Source organism: Sceloporus occidentalis, unplaced genomic scaffold, assembly GCF_023333645.1.
Source record: "Sceloporus occidentalis isolate IW3139 unplaced genomic scaffold, rSceOcc1.0.p SCAF_83, whole genome shotgun sequence".
Taxonomy (NCBI): domain Eukaryota; kingdom Metazoa; phylum Chordata; class Lepidosauria; order Squamata; family Phrynosomatidae; genus Sceloporus; species Sceloporus occidentalis.
In genome coordinates, this window is record NW_028317063.1 from 2,889,708 (window position 1) to 2,910,305 (window position 20,598).

Sequence of the window (20,598 nt, forward strand, 5' to 3'; positions counted from 1 at the left end):
CAGAGAACCGGTGCTTCACCGGCAATCTCCCAGATATGCCTATAAGCAACAATGATTCCTACAGGCGTTGCCGCGGACACACGTGTCGGGGTACAGACACTTCGCCTACCCCTGTAACAAACCAAAAGTAATCATGTAACACTATGACAACGGCACAACGGCGTTCAGGGCGGGGCTGGAGACAGCAAGGTGCTCCGGCACTTTAAGGCTGGCGGCTCCTAATGATGTAAGCGTGTCCAACGGCTGGATATGGCAGGTTGCGCGTTAAACGTTTATGCTCACATATCATGTAGGGTATGTAAGGAGTGACCAGATGGCCGGGCCTGGCTGCATTTAATACTCTAGTATTATTTTTAATACTTCCGCTACTCATTCTACCTTTTTGGGAGGGAGGTTGTTCTCCTGAATCCTTGTAGGACATGTGTAAGCCATAAGGAGCCATAACTCAGCGAGTCTCGCGTGCATTCTAGCTTCATCCTGTGTTTAGAAAGTGTAAGTGTGTTTTAAATCAATCCTGTCACCTAAAATAAACTTTACGTTATTCTGTAGAGAACACAAAATTTATTTTCCAATGTGTTTTTAGGTTTGTTTTCACAGCTTATGTCCAATTACCTTGCCTATTTCCTAGTCTTTCACGAATTAACGTTCGTTATTTTCTCAACCTCCTGAAATTATTTTACGGCGCGCATAACGTCCGCGAGAGACTTTTAACAAAGATCCATTAAACGCGAGTCTTTGATGTAGTAAGAAGAATTAGTTTCTAAAGCAGATAGATTAAAATGATTCATGCTTTTTTTTTTAAGTGACAGATCTGGATACATCCAAAAAGTTAAAAAGGAATACAAGTGTGAATAAATAACGCACATTGTAAAATACACCTTACGGTTTCTATACACTATAAGGAGCTTATTGGACGCCCCTTGGGGTTCCTATGATTTTTTTTTTAAAATGTTGGTTTAAGGAAAAAGCTTCTTTAGCTTTTTTTTTCCATAATCATAATTCTTCTGAGTTTATTACCCAAATACTGGGTGAGGGGGCAGTGTTTGTATCAACTCCCCACCTACTCTTCTTATATGCTGATTTTAGGATACCTACTGAGGATAACAAAGGAGACCTGGCGCTTTAAGGCCAGCATCCGCCAAATGACATTAGTACATCTGACGGCTGGATAGGAGGCATACGCAGCATGTGGTGGGGTATACCCAGCCGGTGGCCCCAAACTTCAGTACTCAATCTGCCGCTGGAGTAGGGAGCGTTGCCAGCCAGTGGCCCACCATGTCTTTGCTTGGTGTGCCAGATGGCCACCAAGCCCCATTTTTTTTAATCCACTTCCCCCTTCTGTCTCATATTAGGAGCAGGAGAGCAAAAGCCCCGGGCTTGAGACATTTCCAGGTATGCTTATAATCAGTTACATGTGCCTAGGGGCCCTCCAGGCTCTGGGGGCCACAGATAATCTGCCACCAGCCACATAGCAGTGACTGCGCAGGTTACTGTAGCCAGAGGGCCAATGCTCAGCTGAGTCACATTATGCTTGATACAATGGCGGAAAAGCCCAGCCCAGTTTTTAGCCCAAATACAGAAATGTATAATGTATAAAGCAGAGTATGCATTACAGACTACTTTTATATTTTTCATGGTCTACGGCAATAATATGATGCGTGACGTGTCTTTGTGGAGCATTTTCATCACGCTGCAATGTTTCACAGGAAAGATTTCATTTTTTTGCCCAGATAAATATTGCATATTTTTTCAGGTTGCCGATAATAATAATAATAATAAAAATCTCGACATCACTTTATTGTAATATTTCGCTCCCTCTTTATATCCTAAAGGGAACTTTCACAAATAATGGTTGAGAGCTCAGCTGTAACAAACAAAAAAAAATTATCTTTTTTTGTTTCTTTTCATACCACTATATTGCTGTTTTACTTTCTGAAAGTGTTTTGAAGCTGAAGTCGCCAAGGAAACGTCAATCATAATTTTTTTGCTATTTCATTGGATCATCTGTTTTCTACTATAGAAGGCGGACGTTTATATTTTTGATTGATAAATCTCATCGTTCAGCGCTAGGTTTCTCGCACATGGCCAGACACACTTCCCTCGTGACCAAAATAGAATGCACTTTCCCAGAAATAGCGTGCGGACCGTTTTAAAACATAATGGGCTCAATTCCATTAGTTGTGGCAAATGGAACGCTATTTCTTCTTTACCGTGCTGTGGTATACTGTGTACCGTAATCAACCAGCCTCTTATTAAATCAGTTGCGTTTTGCCTGTTTTAGATTTAGGAACACTCAGGATGGGAGAACATACCCCCTTATCTGCTATGGATGCAGACAGCTGGCAGAGAGTAGTTTAAATCATCAACGCGACTGTGCTTTTAAACATCCGAGTGCCTATATATCAAGTTATAGAAATATAGAAAATAGCTGCATAGTTCAGAGAAAGATATATTGAGGAATACATAACGGCCAGAAATATGCATGAGAAAGCTGTCAACTTATATACCAAGATTGTAAGCTCGCGAGCCGGGCTCTCTCCACCTAATGGATCGGTTTGTCTCAGTCTGTCAATTCTCGTCTTGTCAGACCCCTTTGATATATGTATTGTATAAAGCGGTATGGAAATTGTTGGTGCTAAATAAATAAAAGATAATAATAATAATACCAGCCCATTAGAATAGAGGACCCCAAATATTCTGCGGAGAACGCAGCTCCTAACTTAAAAGAGGATGGGAAGGATCCATACAAAAACGTAAATGCTGCCTCAAATATCCATGGGTGTTATGTGAGTTAAACACATCGAAAGGCTTCTGGTAGTCACCCCAAGAATTTCAAATCAGTCCTGAAGGCCATTGCCCCCTCTCCTCTTGCAAGCCCTCTTCTAGATGTACGATTATGGAATTTGGCCTTCAAACGGGAAGAAAATGGAATTCATGAAGAAGGAGAACACCAAACAGATCTTCTGTCCTTGTAGTAAGAAAGCTGTAAGGTGCTAGCATAATAAGTATGAATGTTCTGAGCCAAACAAAGGTACCCAAACCTTCCAGTGACGCTCCGTTGGGCAATCTGATGACTCCTCGAGGCTTTCCAGAACTTCCACCATGGGAATCAATGTCCAAATTTTACTTACAAGATCTCTAAGGCCAGAATGTTGAAGGAAGTATAGACATCAGCACATTGGCAGTATAGAACAACATGACCACCAGACATTATCTTAGTAAGCAAGGGGGTTTATTTCTGTTCTTGAGTAGCCATAGTAGCTAAGGTATGGGGAGGACAAGGTTGGCTAATGGGTCTTGGTAAAGGAGGAGTGGTGGTTTTTATGCACGCGCAACCGGTAGGGAATCTAGTACAAATGCTTATGATATAATTACTGAGCAATGAAGGGGCAGACGATAGATTCTGGGGGTATAATTTATATGCGCTGGAATGGCAGGGAATAAATGCTGGGGTATGAACAGTGGAAAGGCAAGGAAAGAATGCCAGGGTATAATTCACGAGCAGTGGGAGGACAATGGATACATCCAGACGTATGATTTACACGCAGTGGGATCAAGGGAAGGGAGGTGGGTCTATAGGGGAGGCATGCTTTAAAATCTGCTTGGATTTAGCCGAGATTATGGATCAATAAGCGTAAGAGAGCGAATGAGCCCTGAGAGAAGGTGGAATGTCATTATTTGAATGGATGCCTAGAATCCGTATTGCTGCGTGTCAGCTGTTCTGTTGAAGATTTTTCTAATCGACAATCGTAGAAAAGAAAAATAATTTACTGAGAGTAATACATAACCCAGGACAGGCACATACAGCGCCAAATGTACGAGATGAATGAATCCATTTAGAAATACCACTAGAATAGCCCAAACCATATCCCTTATTAAAAGGAGGCTATCATTAAACAATGCTATAGCATTAGGTAAACAATATTATTATTAAAATAGTTGTTTTCTAGCAATTGAATGCAGTTTTTAATTGTATCATCGTAATAATAAAATCATATTACTATAAGAAGAAAGGGTTGCTTGGACCAACAGAACCTATGAGGAAGATGAGGAGGATGATTGTACATATAGCGGGGAAAGAAATTCCAAAGGGAAAATGTAATGCATTAGTTAGCTATCTATAAATGCTCTGAAGCACAGCTTAAGAGAGCCTGAAAAAAAAAGAAAGATCTTAGTTCCTACAATTGTACTGAAATCACCAATAAGTTGGATCTTGTCGCCGTAGCAATCAAGAAGCATGAATGCAGCCTGAAATATTACACGAGATGACGCTTGAGTAATGTAGAACCTGGTTTCCATGTGCGGCGTCTTGTGAATTAATCAGCATGGTAATCAGCTGAAAACCTGATACCATCACTCGCTGGAATTTTTCACCTTTGATGACTTTAAAAGCTTCATCGTGATGCCTGATGATGACAGAATGACTTCTCAGATGAAAACTGCGCTCCTGAGATGCCTCCAGTGAAATCACAATTCGCAGACTTGCTTTATGACTGAGCCGCCCCTGGCTTATCTTCCGTCATTAACCCCTTAATGACAAAGCCCGTACATGTACAGGCTTAAAATGCATTGTTTTCAATGGGTTTAAGGGCCGCCCATTGTCCTTAAGGGTTTAAGAATTGAGAAATATGAGCTGAAAGCCAAGAGCCTCCTCTCCTTCATAAGTTTGGTCCTTGTGTATGAACGTGCGTGTCCAGTGAGTCGGCTGACTTGGCCACCTCTGAAGTATTAAGTCACTGTGATCACCGGTCTAGTTCATGCTGAGCTTCTCTTGACTTTCGGTCCACTAAGGGGTCCTCATTTAATGGGTCGCTGGATTCTGGAGGGATTTAAATATTCAATTGTAAAGCACACCACTGCTTTACCAATGTTCACTGCCAAAGGATATGATCACTGAATCATCATCCAGCAATTAGCAGGAGTTACCTTGAGTCAACTTTTTGAATATGCCATTCAAAGAAGATCAACGGTTTCACTATGGATAAAGTTCATAAAAAAAATTCCTGCCATACTCATTTAATTCATATGTACTAAGATGTGAGAAAATGTTTATTTACTTAATACAGTTGGGGGGATTTAAGCACGCATGGGACCGCCATAACGCTATCCTCCTGAACACAAGATTAGGGACCAATCACTAGGAAATGAGCAGAATTACTCTTAGCTGCCATCAAATGCTATGTTCTAATGAGTGCTTGCCGGAAAACTTGCTACAACAATAGTTAAAGGGTGTTTGATGGAAATGATATAGCTACCATTGTCTTAGAAAATGGTCCAATCAGTGGGAAAAAAATATGCAGGACCAAAAGTCAAACATCCATAGGATTGCAGACTATGATGAGGCTTTCTATACCGATGAATAATAATAATTACATCTATAGTTACAGTCTGTCATTCTATGTCTAAAATGACCACAGAGCCTTTTGACCCTTTCCCCAGGCAAAGAAAATCCAATTTATTATCTGACTTTAATGTCAAATATACTTTACCAGTCTGCATAGGATTTTTTTCAACAAACGCCGTAATTCTGATTCCAGATAACCCACAATAACAAACTGCGTTGGGACACTAATGGAATACATTTCGCAATCACATTCACGCTTGGTAAACTTTGTGGTTAAGATGCTATGTCTGGTTTTAGGGCTGGAGCCCAATAAACCCGCGGTGGTTTGTGATGTTACCGTGTGGTCTTGTGTTTACCTATCCACTTGAGACCTGTACCTACACGAATCCACCCGGACTAACTTGTACTTTAAACAATTAGGGGAGTATGTGCAGATCGCTCTGTTTACTGTTTAAATGTAAATTCTCTATTACACCCTTATTTATATATTCAAAGAATTTGCCAAAATGCTACACGTATCTTCCTAATTACTATCAGAGCCAGGTATAGCTCTAGAACGATGGGAGGTACTGTGGCTCTCCAGCAATCAATGAAAATGTGGGACAAATGCCTTCCTAGGGCCACAGTGCAGCACTGGGTCCGTGGTTTTGTTCTACTTAAGGGGTTTGTGACCCTTTCTTCCCCCAATGTCAGCTCCAGAGGAAGAACAAGGAAAAGCGAGACATGGAGTTCCCCGTACAGCCATTTACGGTCTCTCTCAGGGTGCTACACACACGGTGGTAGAGTTTGGATGTTGGGTACTCTTTTCCACCATTGAAAGGATCCTTGTGCAAGTCTGTCCTTTTGGAACCGCAGATGAAGAAAACAACTTCTTTGTGATGGCTTAACTAACTATAGCGAATGGGGGCCACACCTGGGCCCCCACTGCAGCACTGAAGAATCTTGTTGTGCAGGACCAGAACCTCGCCATGGATGGCAACGTCTCTGAGGCTCCACAGCCCAGTCTTCTGTTTGATTTTATTCAGTCTTCCTTCAAATATTTCAAGGCCATGCCATCTCCACCAAGCTAGGCTCCTAGGATCTTGTGGAAGTCGGTTGGAATGGCGAAGTTGGGAAAGCAATCCTGGATTCCCCCCTTAAAGTGCTTTTGCCTGTTGGGTTTGCGGTTTAATGGAGTTGTAGGGAAGATCAGAGATCTCCCTTATATCTGAGCCATTTACAGTTTGGAGGTTTTTCCAGCCCACCATGGTCTCTGGTATTGGAGTTCTGTCCTGGGATGAGCTGTCTGAGCATCATGGGAATTACTGTTTCACAATGACTGGAAAACCACCTGTTATCCTATGCATGTTTGGCACGAATCAGTCTAAGGGTTACTGCTTAAAGCTTTTGTTCTTACAAAATAAAGCAAAAACTTTTTTACTACATCCTAATAAAAAATTCTAATCGAGTCCATGCCACCTGCTAATGCCTATTTAGAAAATCCTCAAGAATGGAACTTAAATCATTCCAGATACAACACCGCACAAATATTATAGCCATAATAGAGTTTGATTCGTCTGTTTTAATGTGAGGCGTTCAAGATATCAGTCGTTAGTAAAAATAATAATCCGTCATTAATGCGCCTAAGGTAATCACGCAATGACATCAAAGACATAAAAAAAGCATACATTTAATATCCTCGTTCATTTATTATTTCAGGCATGTCTGTGCATGACCGACAAAGTGTTGAAAAGTCTGCTTTTCAAGTTAAAAAGCATGTGCACCTTCACTCCTACACAAGAAAAATCAAGAGCGCAATCAGACGATGTTTTGTTTTCTTATTAGAAGATTAAGAATGTAGGGCGACATTGCTGACTTAGTTTAAACACACAGGCTTTAGGCACATGCTGACAGATTAAACTATGTGTTTTTACATAGCAAGAAAAATTAAATATATAGATCTCAATGAGCTAATTTCCCAAGAGGAATTGCCTTGTTTCTTTTTTTTATTTATTATTTCATCTTCCGCACAAACCCCAGTGCTGTATACAGGAATATAGGTCGGCATTGATATAAATATAGTTTTATCTCATTTCAGCACAATAAGCTTTCTTAAATGCAGAGCTGGAGGCGGCCATTGTTGTCGGTCATGTGACATTTTGCGTGACTTTCCCTGCTCAGACACCACATTGAGCTGATTCTTTATGGTAATGCTATGATTCCAAGGCTTAAAACCTCTATCTGGTCAAGGGTAGCTGGTCCATTTTTTTTTTAATCACTTAATCGGAACAAAATAAGCATGGTTATATATAGATATAAATAAATAAATGTTGGTTCTCCCATGGGATATTTTCCCTGCATTTATATCAGATACGAATACATGCAACCTCAGTTACTTTTTCAGAAGTCCATATTAAACCAACATCATCAAAGTTGAATATTGATGAATATTAGCACAGACTGATGTCTTCAATTCCTGAACTTCGTTACTGAATGACATAGACGTCAGGTGGTGATTTTATGTTTTTAAAAAATATAAAGGGGGAACTAGGTGCTTGGTGTCTCAACAAACGAGCTAACTATTCTACAAATACATAGACAACACCAGAAGAAAACAACCATGTGGTCCATCACGCTTGCTCTTTCTAAATGGCCACCGCTCTACTACCTCTCATGTTTTGTTATTTCAAGCATTCTATCTGTATAAGGTTACAGAACTTGGAACTGCTTAGATATGGAGAAGAAAGGTAGTTTAGAATACCCTAGAGTAAAGTGATGCTCTTCACAGGTTCAAAGGTCGGCCATCCTTCTCAGAATTTTTTTTTTTTACGTACATATCCCAGCTTGAAATGATAAACCAAAACACAAGCCGTGCAACATTGTTCTTCAAGACACATATGTTCCCCGAGAAACAGCTTATAGCCCTGCAACGTTAATTGCATTTTAGCGACAGCTGTGAGTGACCCTATATTATTTTAGCTTATAGCCAGCACTGAAGCCGGACATTTGATCTTCTGAGCCCGGTTTAAATAGTGAAATTAATACATGCGGCTAAAACGTGTGTATAACGGCAGCTTGTTCAACAAAAGGACTAAAACAAAATGGATGCCATCTTCTTTTTTAGTAACACAGATTGCGTGTTGTTAGAAGAGTTTTAATTTCTTAAATAAAACTACTAAATTTTTTTCATTTAATGTTTAGTTCAACTACCTCCTCAAGAGAAGAGCCAGATCTTCTAGGTCCTCTCCATTTGGAGGGAGCCACTCAAGTATTTATGGGCAGGTAGGCACCCAAAGGCTCATCCTTCACCAGCCAGCCATAGAATAGGCCAAAGTATGCATTTAAGTGCCTCTGAAACACTCACCAACCTAAGCAGCTGTGAACGCCCCCCACAAAACATCACAATGATAAGGACCCAATGGGTCTTCTCTGGGAACAGCATTAAGAACGGCGGGTCAAATGTTTCCCCACCCATAGATACTACCATTATATCCACCAAACTACCTTTTCACACTTTAGAGACCTTGTGAACCCAATGCTAGTTACAGTTAGTAATAGTGAGCAAGGAGGTCCATGTCTGGACTCACTTTTATACCTGGGGGGACCTTCATGAGATTTACAATGGGAGGAAACAAAAAGAGGGCATGAGACTAGTTCCTCTGGTAATAATCACCCTACTTGGGAAAGTGTCACTATGACGTGCTGGCCTACATCTACCATTGTATTCATGCCTAGTTACACAGATCCAGGGGGTGATTGTCTTCTCTCTAAACACCCATGTAGGGGCCATAATAGATCACTGGATCCCCAAACCTTCATCTTATGGGCTGCATTCCCCAAAGGGTCAGTTCCTCTAGAAGTTCTCACCACTGGAGTCAAGGAGAGGCAGAAGCATTATATTGTACGTTGTATCGCACATTGTACATTGCATACAGACCTCCAAAAACACCACAAATGGCAAACGGCTAAGAAATAAAGGAATATATTTATCAATTGTGGTCTAATCTGGCTCAGAGTTGTAAAAGTGACCAATGTGGTTTGAACTGAAACTACTGCCAACTCATATTTGTAATGGCAGAAATGCTTCATCGCCGCTGATAGAAGTGGAACATTTCATTGTTCGTATGAACTGTACCAAAGAAGGGAGCGATGCAAATGCAAATATTAGCTTTCTGCGTGATGTGTCCCTATTTCAGATACTGAAGTATGCATCTGGCAAATATGTTACACCCATTTTCATACTTCAAGATTATTCACACAGCTATGAGAAAGCACAATATGTAGCCTTCCTAATGTGAGGCATTGGGCTGCACAATGTTATGTAGATCATTCTTTAAGATGAACCTGTCTAAAAATACGAAAAAAAGAAAACTAAAGAAATAAAAATAAGAAAAAAAAAACATTAAATAAATCTGCTTTATATATTATATATACTACAAAATACATCAGACACTTTAAGATAAAAAAATATATATGTATTAAATATATATTCATTTAAATCTATTTTACACTTGCATACATTTTTTTTTTTTAATGAACAAAGCATGGAACATTGCAAAATTAAAAAAAAAAAAAAAATATTTAGGCGACTTTTCCACTTATTTTGCTAGAGCATCTGTTCATGTTCAAAAAAGCTACTTGCAATTAGCACAGCGTACCCATTGTACACCACTGTGGAGTATGATGGCGCTATAGAAATTAAGGAAGAAGAAGAAAAACATAAATGAGGACTTTTATAGTTACTTGGTAGAGTTCCTTTTCACTTAATAATATACTAACTTACAAAATTATAAAAAATCAGATATATGTTAGCACATTTTTTTTTGCATGATTGTTTCTATAGAAAAACTACTTAACTAGATAAAAGCACATGAATAAAATATTTGTATTAAGTTGCTTGGTTTTTTTTTTGCAGGAATTTTAATAAATAACTGAATTTTAGTCTTTGTGCAGACAAGAACAGATTGGTCCGTCTAGCCTCTTACGAAGCGCTGCTGTCTACTCTGGCAATCAAAGGGTCTTGCGTTTCCCATGAACGGGTTTTTAGCAATGTGTCGCTGATATGCTCATATACCCAAATTTCATGGAAAATTACAATTTGGAGGTCTATACGCAGGCGGCAAATACCGGAAGTAAATCCAAACCTACGGCTCTAACCAAATGCATATGGTTTTAAAAAAAATCTAACCACCTGCCTTGTAATTTATTCTGTTCCCCATCAGTTGTCAAGTAAAAGCATGTGTTTTTGTACATTTTTATTGGAAATATGACCCCGTTTTTAATACATCGACAGGATTCAATATACAAACTGCAAACAAAATTTTCCTTATTATTCCACTAATGCCGTTCTATAGGGACATCTGCGCAGGGATTATGTTGGCACAAAACCCTTTCCAGACATCTAAACACGTCTGAAAAAGTTTGTTACAAGCTGGGTTCACTTATTTATTCGACGGTGGAAAAAAAAACAAAAAAAAAACCTCAAATCACACCGCAAGCAGATTTAACCATTTGCCCACCAAACTATGGAGCCATTGTTATTTGTTATTTACGCAGACCAACGAACATTAACATCTTTAATGTATCCACTAAGTGGTAAGGTATTAAAGGAACAATAAATAAATGCACATGATAGCTGAGTGGGCTCTTTAAATTATCGTTAAGTATACCCCCAAAACATTTGACTCTTTTTCTGCCCCCAGCTTCAATGCTTGTTTGGCCGAACACATCTCCTGCTTCCCAAAACGCCTGCGCAGCATACTTTACGTCAATGGCAATGATTTCAATGGGAGCGCTTTCCTGATGCTGATTGGCTGCTTCAAACAGCCAATAGTGTCCTAAAAAACACGTCAACGGAGGTTGAAGAATGTATATTGTAAGTACCTTATGCGTAGTATATGCATAGGATATGCTACATATGATAAAGTGCTACATACATTTTTAACCCCTTAATGACAAAATGCATTGTTTTCAATGGGTTTAGGGACCGTGCATTGTCCGTAAGGGGTTAATTAATATCAAAAAAATTACACCTTTAAAATGTCATTATGTAGGGGAGACAGCATTTTTTGTAGAGTGATAGCAAGCAGGGGATAGCCTTTAGTAAAGTAAAACTTTAAAGTCTCTGTCTGACCCTCACTATGCCTTGTCAGGATATTCTGAATGAAGTCAAATGTGTTCAAGCAGGGATTTCGGCTGTGATACACCAGCGAGAAAAGCATCCGTAGGTTTGCTCGTATATTAGTAAACCAGGGTAGAAAATGACATCAGCTCCATAGTGTGTGACCTCACAACACACTTGTTATTTAACAATTCTGCTGTAAAGACTATATACACATATATCATATAACATATATCATCAACTATATATAATTTCTGGGTTTTTTTAAAAAATATGTAACCCTTGGTGTTAATTTAACCCTTTCTGTGAGATACATCACAGTTTCTTTTTATTTTTCACATGCATAAATAATATTTACTGTGCCTGACCAGGAAGCAGAGGAGGAACTGAGTGGGCATTGTTCCCTTATCCAGCATTAAGTAGCCTTCCAAGACAACTCGCTCATCTTCATCGTCTTACTCATCCCGCAAAACATATTGCGATACAATGAAAAAATGACACTTTTGACAAATGAATTGCTTTTATTTGGCGGCGGGTTCTAAGTCAAAGCTCTCTTGTACATGAATAAATGTTTCGATTATGAAATAATCTACGCTTAGTACCTTGCATCTCTTTGGCTGCGTCCCCTGTCTTTTTTTTTTTTTTTTATCCGTGCCAAGTTATCATGTCTGTGCAAAATGTTCCCGTTTTTTTTTTTTTGTTGTTGTTTTTTTTGTTCTCAATGCAGACCTCAATGTTTTCACATTCAATTAAAAAAAGTATAGAGCAGATACTAAATAAGACAGCTGCTCAGACAGGAGTCTCTTGGACCATAATGCATCTCTCTCGATTCTGGAACAGAAGACATGATTAGAGAGGGGAGAGAGAAAAAAAACAGAACGGATGTCTTGTCCTTAAAGGCAAATTATCTTCCGGTCTTATAAGAAGCTTATTTATTGCTACAATAGTTACCAACTTTTACGCTATTGTTGTAAATATGTTTCACTTCCACGGTATCCCTTCTTTGAGTGGGTTAGTAGGAGACAACTTGGACCACCTCCATTTCTTTTCTTGTTTCTTACGATGTCACAGTAGCACCTACTCCTTGACATCTGCTGACATTTTTCTAGTGGAGGCAGACCGTGAGCCTGGAAGAAATCTAATCATATTAAATCTCGCGGAACGCTTTTATGGCTCCACCGTGGTTGACTCCACGTGTCCTACTGCCCTACATTTTAACACTGGATGAGCGTCCAAAACTAAAGTGAAGCAGTAGTGTGCGGCACATCCAGGCAAAGAAACCAGATTTCCAATTATTTTTTTTCGTTCGGAACGTTCCTTGGAGATCACGTGGTTAATGTTTGTTGAAGAAAAGTGGGTCCGTGAACTTTGATAGATTGTCCAACATCACATGACCTATAAACTAATCTTGATCCGTCTCAGATGCCATGAGTGACTGTGATAATCTCAGTGCTATCATAATAAAAGAATGACAGCTGCTAAGAGAAATGTTGCACTTGTTTGACACGGTCACCACACGCAATCGCTTTCTTTGGCTACGGCAGGAGGGATCGCAAACTGTCGGTGGGCTCACTCTTGAATTACATTGATGGAGGACTGAAAATGCTCAAGTCAAGTTAATGCGCCATATTTCTTGGTACCAGTCTACGATTAGCAGCGATAAATCAGATTTGCTGTCTAGTGAGATTGTAGCCAGACTTCTTAACATGCCTGTAATAGGATGACCAACCGCATGATCCTTTTTTAAGACTATGTATATATTTCACGCACATGATGTCATAATTTGCAACAATTGTCTGTCCAGCTCCATGTCTGTTGGTGCAACACTTTAAGTCGGAAGATTTCCCCAATTCCTGTGTCCTGCTCAGTGGGCTCCAGAGTGACCTCAGCGACCATGTTTTCCAGGACACATATAATTTTTACATATTGCTGACCAGCCCAGATAAAGCACTGCCCTGCAGTATGGGGGATGTATATCTGACGTCACTTTAAGTACACTCGGTATCAAGCAGATGGACTCCCCCCCCCCAACACTGGAAGGGTAGTCTCTTAAGGAAGGGATTAAACAGATTTTACGTCTTTAAACAAGATTTCAGATCTGTGTCTGCGTCCTTATGGGCAGGGATGACCCATCGATAAAAGGCTGCTTACATATATACATTAAAAAGACACCTATTCACACTATCGTCTTATAACCTCCGAGCAATTAATGACCTTGGTGACCCTTTAAGACCATTAAATGCAGACGGTACCACCTCTAAACAGCAATTTAATTCCGTTGCTATGTTATTTGCTTGTTTGTTTTTTTATTGAGTTTGAATTTATTCAAATTACCAAGTCTCGAATTAAATTCATAAATCCAGATTAGGGCTGGTATAAATAATGACCGATAAATATTGTAATGTTAATAAAAATAATAAAAATATTATTATTATTTAAAAATCTATCATAATAAAAATATAATAACATGTTAGAATATATTAAAATAATATGCAAGATCGCATTTTACGACTATTACAATTTGTTTATTCCTCCTGCAAGGTTTCTTCAGATGAGCATTGATTGACATCATGTTTGGCTGGACACCTTTAATACTACTTAAGAGATTTTAATGTCTGATATTTTCCTAATGGGATTAGTCGGACAGGGAATTTAAAACATGGACAGGTTGGAATACTAGCACCTGAAGCTCAGTAATGTAACACAGAAAGCTCCGATTAGCACCTAATATATATATCTCTAATCACCAAACCTGTTAATCTTTCTCGTTCTGCTGTGTTTGTAGTTTTCGATGAGCCAAGGTCACGACCTCTTTAAGAACGTGAGTCTGATACCTTGGATATTCTATTCTTTAGCCTAAAACTTACACAACATGTGTAAAGCCGAGTACCATACAGTTTTTAAATTCATTTTAAATGAATTTGCTGTTTGCATGGGCCCATCAGCATTTTACCAATAAGATGGAAAGTAACCTCTAGGGAACATTTTATAAGAGAAATATTCCAAAATATAACTCATAAAATATTAATTTTTTTCAGCATGCATAAATTATTCTACATTACAAAACACAAATAAATGTTTTACGAGTGATATTTAATTTTCCTTTAATCTAATTGTTTTACAAAATCTATTCAACAGCAGGAGAGAGAGAGAGAGGGAGAGAGAGAGAGAGAGAGAGAGAGGGAGAGGGAGAGGGAGAGGGAGAGGGAGAGAGAGAGAGAGAGAGAGAGAGAGAGAGAGAGAGAGAGAGAGAGAGAGAAAAGTGGATTTGTAAACTTTCTTATTCCTAAAGCAACAACTGACGTCAGCAGATTCAGACGCAATGTGCACCCAAATACAATTTTGTGTTTTATTTCTTTGGCATCAAAATTATCCATGGCTAAATTGTGACAGATGCTGTCACTTGTCATAGCTGTTTATTAAATACTGTTCGTCTACGGCTGGGGATCTACGCCTAGAAACAAACCAAACAGAAAAAAAAAAAGAATTATTTTTTTTTTGTGAATCAGTAGGGAGAATTTTTTTCCGCAATGTTGTAGAAATGGTCAAAAATGCCACTTTCACTTAAAATATATCTTATATATATTGTTTAGGGAATGTCCATCGCTAGTGACGGGTATAAAAAATGACATTAGGCTATCTTTCCACAATTCCCGTCCAGTGTTGCAACACCAATTCCCACCCAAGGAAGCTCCTGACTCTGCCCACTTTGCCCCTGTTGATTTTGCACAATAGCCGGCAGTCCAAATTATATAATTATATATAATTGCATATATAATAATAATATAATAAGTTATTCTCCACCCATGAGGTTCTTGGTCCCAATCACTTTAAATTGAAGGTATGACAAAAATGAGACTTCGACAAAAGAGTAGAATGGTTTCAAACATAGACAGAAAAAAAAGGCGAATAAGTGAAACAGAAACCCAGCAGAAGTGGTAGAAGTTAACCCAGCAAGGGAACATAAACATGCATGGGCTCTCCAAACTCTGACGAAGACCGATATAACGGGATAACAGGCGGATTAGAGGGGGCCTGATGGTTCTTATCTGACATCAAATACATTTCTAGTGTGACTTTATTGCAGTTCTAACTTCTGATAACTTATTCCCTTCGCCCCATTTAAACGTTAAGGCCCGGTAAGCAGGTAACTCCTCTGCTTTCCCTCCGCCGCAGGTCATCCCCAATTACCGGCGTGCTTTGCCTGCCTGTTACACAGCTAAATAGGTGAAGGCTTTATCAATAAATGTATAATAACCATAGTGATAATCAGTTTTCAGGCCTCTCCTCCATGGAAACTTGCGCTCCGGATTTCTTGGAACACCGAACGACAGGCTTTGCAGTGAGCCGTGTGTTAATTATATTGTACGCTTGCCAAGATAATGTTGTTTTGTTGGTTTTTTTTTCTCTCATGGAGTGCTTTATTTCCCATATGATCGCAGCATTGTGTTCTTCGGTGCTCTTACTCGATTTATTTTGTTGCCATGGTTTCCGGACTGTGGGGGCTTTACACAGAACGCGTGAGGGGTTTACTTAAACAGGAAACAGCCGGTTCCCTTGTTTCGGCGTTCAGGTCTAGAGAAGTGGCATGAAGGGTCTTTGTAGCAATTTGCTTTGTGATTTGAAAGTATTTAGCGCTGATAAGGAAACAGCCCGCATGTAGACATTACACAAAATTCCCCAATATCAATCAAAACAGCTGTGGCTGGGAAACATTCAGACAAGCATCAGACTTATATACGAAATAAACCTAATATGGGTTAAACATAATGTTTTAGGGTTAGACAAAAGTAGGACTGGGTCTTAATACCCAAAAGGACCAAGGATGACTAATAAATTATGTATTAAGGATTCTATCAACTCTGCCGTAAGAAGAATATGGGAAACAATGTAATCAGGTTTTATTCCCAAAGCTCCTGCTCCCCCGTTTATCCCCACGCGACACTCCCGACGACATACATAGTAACTAGAAATATTTATGTATGTATTACTTTTGTCTTTGTTTTTTTTAATGTTTTGGATATTTTAACACGGATGTAAACATGCATGGCGTAGGGATATGGTCCTAGATTCTGATTAAGGTTTGAGTTTCTTATGGCAGGAAAAAGGGCGGACTAAACAGGACTGATCTGCCGACAAAGTCTATGTTTTAAATTCTATTATAATAATAATTTTGTTATTAGAAATTAATTGTCCATTGATCTAGGTTGTGTTTTTTAATCCCCTTCGTGAGTCAGATGGGTTGTTTTTTTTCTCAAGATACTCCACACTCTCTGGTATTTAAAGGGTTAAACTATCACCCTTCCACCTGACCCTCTCTCTCTCTCGCACCCATGGCGTGAAAGACTACACGAGGTGATTATCTACTTGAAAGAAAATTCTGCGCTGTAAGAAGCATCTAATTCTAACAGGGACAGCTGGGTCCCATCTTCTACAGGACCTGCGAGATATTTTGAATGTGTTGAATCCTATCTGAAGAAGAGACCTCTGAGGCTTACGTAACTTTACATATTTGTCTTCAGCCGAAGACTCAATCACTAAAAAAAATATTAGCCCAAGAGAAATTTTTTTAGGGAAAAGTCTTAAATAATGAGGCTCACCGTTCCACTGACCCCACAATACCACCCAAGTAACCAATATTTTCATCTGAGATAGGTGCACTCATGGGCAGGGAAATAACTTCCATGGAAGAGAGACAGTTGCCCCGGGCAGTCCAAGATAAAAGGTTTGAGCCACCCATAGCCAAAGCTCCTGCATTCCCATCTGCTCCTAGAAGCGGAGCGACGTCAGCGCAGGGCGAGACCCCTGACCCTGCCTCAGGCTCCGAGAGCCATAATTATGTTTTTGCTTACAGGTCTTTTGGCCACAAGTGAAAGTTTTACTCAGTCAGTGGCCATCGATGCTTCAGGCCTTTGTGCGAGGCCTTTTGCCAAGGCCCGTCGGTGTGCATGTGAGGCGCCCATTGTGATTCCAGAATAAAGAACATTCCAAAACCAAGACCGTATCCCAGAAGCCGCTACATCGTTTCCGATGCCTTCAAAAACCAGCCGCGTCGCGATGTTAGAGAGGTCTATGATAAACAGGGCCGGCCTTGGCCTCCACGCAAGAATCGTTAGCTCCATGGCTGTCCATAAAACGTATTATTACATTTTGACTTTAAGGCGCAGAGCTTTCTAACTCGCACGCTCTTCCTACTTGGTATTAATGAAGCTTCGGAGATGCAGAGTGGTGGGAAGCAGCGATCTCGTTTTCTGTGTGATACATTATACAACGCTCTAATACACTCCATCAATTTCCCATGCTGTCTTATATTGGAGTCTCAGCAGCAGATCAATTACTTTACAGGCCATTCAAACATCTAGCGCTGCAGCAGGCAATTTGACCCCGTCTTTAGGTGAACGAAAAACCTAGTAAATGCAGAGGGGGAAAAAAAAGACTCTTGGAGTGTGGGCGATATAGCTTGGTTTCACCTTTTTGCTGCCAAATAAAAATATTTCAGTCTAGCGAGTGTTTAATTAATTTAAAGGTAGCATAAACCTGGCGTTTATTTTTAATATTATCGTCATTATCCTTTATATCTATAGAACAAATTATTTAAGATGCATATTACATAGACCATGGGATGGTGATAGCCTCATAAAGACAAATGGGACATCGTGTCGGAAGAATTTATTTTTTCTCCTAGGTTTTCTCCTAAGCTCTGTAAAGAATTCTCTCCACATCTCTTCCATATCTTTGCTTCCCATTGTTTAAAGGGATAATTTAATGCATCTACGTACCCCTGCCTCTGGATAATTTATATCAGTGCTCATGTTCCTATGGTTTTTTTTTTGTTTGGTTTGAATTCGTTATTCCTTTGGAACTCTGGATTCGATCATTATCTTCTTGCTTTTTCACTTGTTGTCCAAGAGATACGAACACCTCAAAGACAGCTAATTCTGGGCACCGATTTCACAAAAATAATCATTATGTGCATTGTAATTTTTCCATTTCAGACCTTATTTCCTTTTCCATGACTCATTCACTCATTCCTTTCTCCGTAGACTATTTTCGGGATAACCGCTCCATTGATCTCCAAGCTTTGACCTCTCCTTTGGGCTCCATCTGTACTCTCACATCACTTCCTCTGACCTTGACCCTTTGGTCAACTCCCTAGTTCTATTTTTGTTCTACACAATTGATTGCTTTAGCCATCGGCATACTCATTGGACACGTTCGGTGAAACCCAGGTCACATTTTGACACACGTACCCTTGTTTAATATCCCTAGACATGTATCACTAAATCGCTCATTTTTCCCCACTAAAGTCCTTTATTATATTATCTAAAACAATATCCAACATTCTCTTGCCTCATTAACAAAACTGGATCACCAACCCTACCCAACTTTGGAACCTTTCATCCAAACACGTTTCCTACGTTCATTGATCTTAGTCTATGAAATTCAAGACACGTTCAACTTTTTTCTTTAACGTGTCACTTATTGCCGACCCAATGTCCATCTTTTGTTCATGGTCTGATATTTAAATATTTATAAGCTTTTTCTCTGTATTAATCTATTATATTCTTTCTTTAAGTGATAGAAAATAAAATTTTAATAGAAACATAGTAACAAAGAATTTGACGGCAGATAAAAGCCATTTTGTCCATTTTGCCGTTCAGCTCGTTTCCTATCAGTCCTTGGTGTTGTCTTAGATTCAGGAGCCATATGCCTATCCCATCCATGTTTAAATTCCTTCACTGTATTAACCTCTACCACTTCTGCTGGGAGGCTGTTACACTTATCTGCACTCTCAGTTTGTACATTTTCCACTGGTTGAGAATGCCGAGCTTTAATGAAGGAGAGGAGGAATGAGCAGCTGCTACACGAAGGCAGTAGAAAGGTAATCATTCCTTGAATCTTGAAATATCTAGTCTTGGATCCTTCTACATATTTAACCTATGTTACTTACGTCTCGTATTACCTAAATGAAAGCTACAGGATGTGATCCCAGTTGCCAAAGTCATGGTTCTTTTTATGAAAACCCCTGAGGCTTTGTTAAACATGTTTTCGATATAATGCATGAGGCGCACGTTTAAAACGAGACTATAAAAACAGAGATTTGCTATAATTAACATGTTTTAACATGATTTCCCAACATATCCCAAGAGTTCAAGGTAGCTTTGGGCTACTGACACTTGGTGGAAAGCCCAAAGATCTGATAGCATAGTCCAAATAAAGGAATAGTTAGTTCGTCTGTTTTCACGTTATTTTCCATTTTTTATAGAACATTATAAGCTCTTGGACCAATACAGCTATATGCATTTTTTTTCAGGACAGACTATGAAAGTATGTTCAGCTATGTCACCCATGCCTTCACGGCCCAACATCTCCTAATAAATCTTGGATGGTGATCACTGTATGTTTGTAGCCCATGGGTTTTTATGCAATCATTGCCAGGTACAACAGGAGGTAGTACAAATATACCAACTAAAATGCTGCCATGTACCCAACATAATGTAATCTGTGACAAGATAACTATGTTCCATCACAATCTTTTGAGGATAAATCCCATAATCTACTAAATTATCAGGAACGTATGAGTTGGCAAAAATATTCCAACTTTCAAAGTCACATAAAACACAAAGTTAAACTCAAGAACCAAAAACTACGGTATAATCTTATGTAGAATCTTTACCTTTTGTTGAGCTACCAATCAGATATGATAGAGACTCTGAAAGCTTGGCCAAGCTTATGTGTTCCCGTACTGACCAAGTTTGTTATTTCGTCCCCGATCCTTCCATTCGTAGTTTGGTGCAGATCACAATCTGTCCCTCCTATGATGGCTTTCAGAGATAATGCGTAAGATTAATGATAAGTAAATTCTTTCCGCTGTAGTAACTTGGAAAGGAAGGAATCAGTTGACAGGTAGGACATCAAGCTTTTGAGTGACAGACACAGTAATGTGTAAATGTATTTCTTGGAATTTCTTGCTACATAGATTATTTCCAGTAATGACAAAAACATCTACTGTCAAATATTCACCTTGCAATCTCATCTCTTCTTTCTTTCTTTCATGTATATCTACTGCCCATGGCTTTAACCATAAAAGTTTTAACCTGGTAGCTGGAGGCAAATCCTTTCAAGAGATGAGATTCAGGAGATATCATATTGA